Source organism: Palaemon carinicauda, chromosome 19, assembly GCF_036898095.1.
Source record: "Palaemon carinicauda isolate YSFRI2023 chromosome 19, ASM3689809v2, whole genome shotgun sequence".
Lineage (NCBI taxonomy): Eukaryota > Metazoa > Arthropoda > Malacostraca > Decapoda > Palaemonidae > Palaemon > Palaemon carinicauda.
Genome location: NC_090743.1, coordinates 98,193,240 through 98,198,239, shown reverse-complemented (window position 1 = coordinate 98,198,239; position 5,000 = coordinate 98,193,240). Strand labels below are relative to the sequence as shown.

General features: G+C 35.2%; 1 pseudogene; it reads right to left on the bottom strand.

The window, feature by feature from the left end:
* LOC137659164 (piggyBac transposable element-derived protein 4-like) overlaps positions 1–2,354 on the bottom strand; it is a 7,687-nt pseudogene extending 5,333 nt beyond the window's left edge.
* Positions 2,355–5,000: the final 2,646 nt, after the last annotated feature.

Here is a 5,000-nt window from a genome sequence, read left to right as displayed (position 1 = left end):
GTGGTGCGGCTATCTTGACAAAAATACAATGTTTCAGAATCTAACCCATAACTATACCAATGTTTTTGTAATAACTTCGTGCATGTATCATCCAAATATTTTATCCTACATCTTGTTTGTTATTTTGTTATAAACCATCAAAGTTAATTTTATAGCGCTACGTGGTATCTTGCCGGATGGCCAATGGGTGAGTCTGGATTGTCTTTCATGGGTGGGGGAGTTGGGTAGTATGTTGGGTGTCACCCACGGTATCACCGGACTGTTTGCAGCCGGTACAAGTTAGCGATTTTTATTTACTACATTCCTACTATGTAATGAATGTTTTAGGCTATTGTTAACAAATAGCCTTTACTATATATAGAAAAGTGTAGTGATAAAAAAAGAAATTAATTTATATTTTCAAATCCTATGATATAGAATTGTATCTACTCCTGAAATAATGATGATTTTAGTTGATGTAGTCACATTTACGATTTACAAACACTTTATTTGTTTTGGTTTTTTTCCTTTATCTATTCATAAAGTGACTATTGTTACCATTGCAATTGTTTTAAATCTGTTTAAAATAATATATCATATTTAGAGAGAATATAAATTTTTACTTACAATTTTGGTAAACCAACTTAGAATATTTGAAGGAACACATTGATTAAAAGTAATGCAATATCATAGTCTTTTACAAATATATATAGTATTTATAACCTAAAAAATCATAATATTTAAAGTAAATAAAGAGAGCAATAATTATAATCATATTGAAAACATATTATTGAAATATTGTATAGATAAACATAGTAACTAATAACCTCATGATCTGGCCTATGTGTTCAGATTAATTACAATTGGTTTTTATGACATCTTTAAGCATTTGTATATAGTAATGCGTATATCAAAAGCATCACCGCATATCAAAATATACAGTATATACGGTATATACAAAAGATAAAGAAAATTCCTTTTATGGATATAAATAATGAATATAGGCTATATAAAACATTTCTTAAAAAGATTATTCTCTCTCTCTCTCTCTCTCTCTCTCTCTCTCTCTCTCTCTCTCTCTCTCTCTCTCTCTCTCTCTCTCTCTCTCTCAATATTTATTTTGGGTATGCCAGTGACGAAAGCAGTCAGTTGGACATAAAGGGACATTACATTCAGCACAGATAGTTGTAACCAGAGTTCTTTTCTTTGGTCGCCGGGAAGTATTTGCGCAGACATAGCAGTTTAGATGTTTCTCCCTGTTTTGTACCTCATCATATATTGTGTGTTGGAGATGATGATAGCTAATATAAGCTGCTCCCTGCAAACGATCAGGTACTTCTCCCGGAGGATGTCCACGACGTCCAAGTCTGCTACTGGTCACGGTGCCATATTTTTCAAGAAGTTGGTATGAAACGTTGTAGATAAATTCACGAAATTTTAATTTCTTGCAAGTTGGGTCGGATGTCTTTGCAAGCCAAATATTGTATGCATTAAGCATAATGATGTCAATAAGATGAAGAATGATTTTGTGGTACCACTTGAATGATTTCCTCATACACTCTGTCCCACTTAGCTGGCAGTCACTCTTATCTACAAGGCGCATATTTTCGTTGTAATCAACAACAACATCTGGCTTACAGATTTTCTTCTTAGTCCTGTAGTGGACCTTACCTGTGTTCACTATGTCACCTTTATGTATGGTTGATAAAAGGGTCACAGGCTTTCTATCTATCCACTTGACGGCCAATGTCTTGTTAGTTGTCTCCCGTTGTACGGTTTTGACTTTTGTTTTTCTCTTTTTTTTTTTTAGTTTTACTACTTATGTTTGCAGTTTCATCCTCATTAGGGGAGTCACTGTCACTAGGATTGTCATAAGAGGTGGATGGGACATCAAATTTGGGCATATATTTCCTGCTTTCTCTCACTGTTCCACACGCCCCTGTAGCGTTGTCATGAAGGAATTGTGCCAATGTAGGGCTACTGTACCAATTGTCAGTATACAATATATGTCCATGACCCATATAAGGTGCCATCATTTTCTTGACTACTGCTCCTTTTGGTATATCTATATCTGTTCCAGTATATACTATAATATCAAGCACTATTCCTGTTTCACAATCACATAAAACAAACAGTTTGATCCCAAATCAATGACGCTTGCTTGGGATATGCTGTTTGAAGACAAGTCGCCCTTTGAAAAGTATAAGGGACTCATCAATCACAATTTGCTGGAAAGGATGAAAGACCTTTTTGAAGTTTGCAACAACTATACTAAGGAATGATCTTATTTTCCAAATTCGATCATTTGCGATTGGTCTCCCGTTGTCAGCAAAGTGCATGAAACGAGTGAACAGTAAGAATCTATCACGGGTCATGAATTTTGGAAAAATTGGAGAAGGAATCAACGGGTCTTGTTTCCAATAGTCTTGTAATACATGTTTTTTCATGAGAGGCATCAGTAGTAGTAATGCAAAATAAACATAAATTTCATGGACATCTGTGTCCACCCATTTGTGAACTCGTGAATTTTGTGTGAAAGAGAACTTTTCCGTTACCCACCGGTAGTACTTATTAGTTTCACATACAATAAGGTCAACTAATTCTTCATTGAAAAGCGCAAGAAAATATTCATTTTCTCTTGCAGTGTCATCACAAGGCCACTCATTTGTTATGCCAGCGCAATTACCATCAAAGGGATGAATGTCGGGAATAAAGTTATTGATATCAGACCAAATATAAGACTGAATATTTCCTTCTCGTATTTTATGCATGTTACCTATTTCATTCTCTTCATCTTCTTCACTTTCTCCAATGTCCCCTCCATCTGAACGGAATAATATAGATTCAAAATCATCTTTGCTGTCATCAGAGGTCCCTATCTCACCACTATCACTATCACCGCAGTTGATGTCATCATCTATATCCTCGTCTGTTTCATCTTCGGAAAATAACATGGGTAAGAATTTGCTCGGTGTCAGATTCTGTAAATGGCGTTTTTTGTTAATGATCGTGGGAGGGGCCGATGTACTAGGCATTGCATCAGCATCACATATGTGTTTTGGTGCTGTCAGTATGACATCGGTAGCAATACTTTGGTATTGCTTCTTTTCTTGTGGTACATATTTTCCAGTAACACTTCTCTTCACACCGCCCTTTCTTCCAACTTCCTCTTTGTGGGGTTTTAATTTCTCCTTGTGACATTGCATTTGTTTCTTTTGAGAAACAGATTTTCCTATTAGTCTTTGTGGTCTCGCAGTGCTTGCCAGAAGATGTCACAGTCTCCTTTTTCCAAGGATTGTTATGACGTCCAGTCATGGCGACAAAAAGTGACATACAAACAAAGTCAGAAACAAAGAATACTAAATTACTTTAATTGTTATCAAAATAGCTTTAGACAACCAATAAAAAAAAAAACGCTTATTATAATAGTAACGCATACTCCTTGTAAACAACCCTCCAGTTACTTATAATAAAATTATACTTTGTAAACAAACACTCGCGGATATTCAAAACAAAAACATTCGGTATTGTTGTCATAATTTTAAACTAGGCAACCGCCGTCCTGACGTAGGATTTGAGAGTTGCCACGGGTTTTATTTCCCTCCCTACACGATATATTACGATGTGATATCGTTAGTGTGTATGTATGTTGTTATATGTTATTTTTTTCATCGTTTATGTTTCTAATATGTTAATATAAAATCAGTTTTAATTGAAAATAATTACAATTCGCCTTTTTCCCTTGAAAAAAAGTTAAAGTCCGTATATGGAAAGGCTTTATATTATACATAATTATATAGGTAAAATAAAGTTATAAACATTAAAATTTCTACCAGAAATACTGTTTTATCATAAGAAAAATAATAAAAGTCGAATAAGTTCTCAAGGGAATTTGCAAGAAGAGATAGAGAATTGCGCTCTGAAGAGGCTTATAGCAGTCTCCCATACAGCCGCTCAAGAGGCTTGTAGCAGTTCTCGGGTTAAGCACATCTGTCTATTCATTGTACCACCAAAATTGCTGTAGTTTCATGGAAATTCATAAGCCGGTTTGTTAGATATTTGGGAAAAACACTATTACACGGCCTCTGGAAACGATAGTAAATATGAAATATTTATTTCAGTGTTGTTACTGTTCTTAAAGTATTTCATTTTTATTGTTAATTACTTCTCCTTTTCCCTTGTTTCCTTCCTCACGGGGCTATTTTCTCGATTGGAGCCCCTGGGCTTATAGCATCCTGTTTTTCCAACTAGGGTTGTAGCTCAGCAAGTAATAATAATAATAATAATAATAATAATAATAATAATAATAATATTTACTATCAAATATTGATATAAACTGGTAACTTGCGTGTTGCGGTAGCCTAATTACCATTCATTTACTTTGTTAATTGTCTTTCATTTACTGTACCTTCACAACATCACTTTTGCTCTCCTTTACATCAAAATGTCAAAATTTATCAAAATTGCACTCTCTGACATATTATTGTTGGTGTGTAGACATAGTATTATAGGAGTGCAGCAGATGTAAAAATTATTGCTGGATTTGGAAAGCCTCTGTGGAATTTATGCATAACCTTCATACGGAACTGAATTATTTTTCGTTTCTCATTGCTATTCCCAAACAGTTCTGATAATATCACCCGTCCACAATCCATTAACGATTCATTATCCGTTTCTTTATCTTTGCATCTGCATGTACTGTCAATATTTTTATGACTTTCTTCTTTCCCCTATTTATACATACGTTAAGCGGTCAGTTACCGGATGTGACCTCTCAAATGCCTTATATCAAAGGCATCCTCTTCCAAGAAACCTCTTCTCCCCATATCATCCTTCACTTTATCTCACCATCTAATTCTAGGCCTTCTCGATCTTTCCCCCTAAACAGGTTTCAAACCCCCCCCCCCCCCCAAGCCTCCTCACTCCCTCCCCACCATCCATCCTCAACATGCGTCCCCACCATCTAAGTCGTAACACTCTTATCACACTGTAATTTTTACTACCTCTGTCATTCTTCTAAT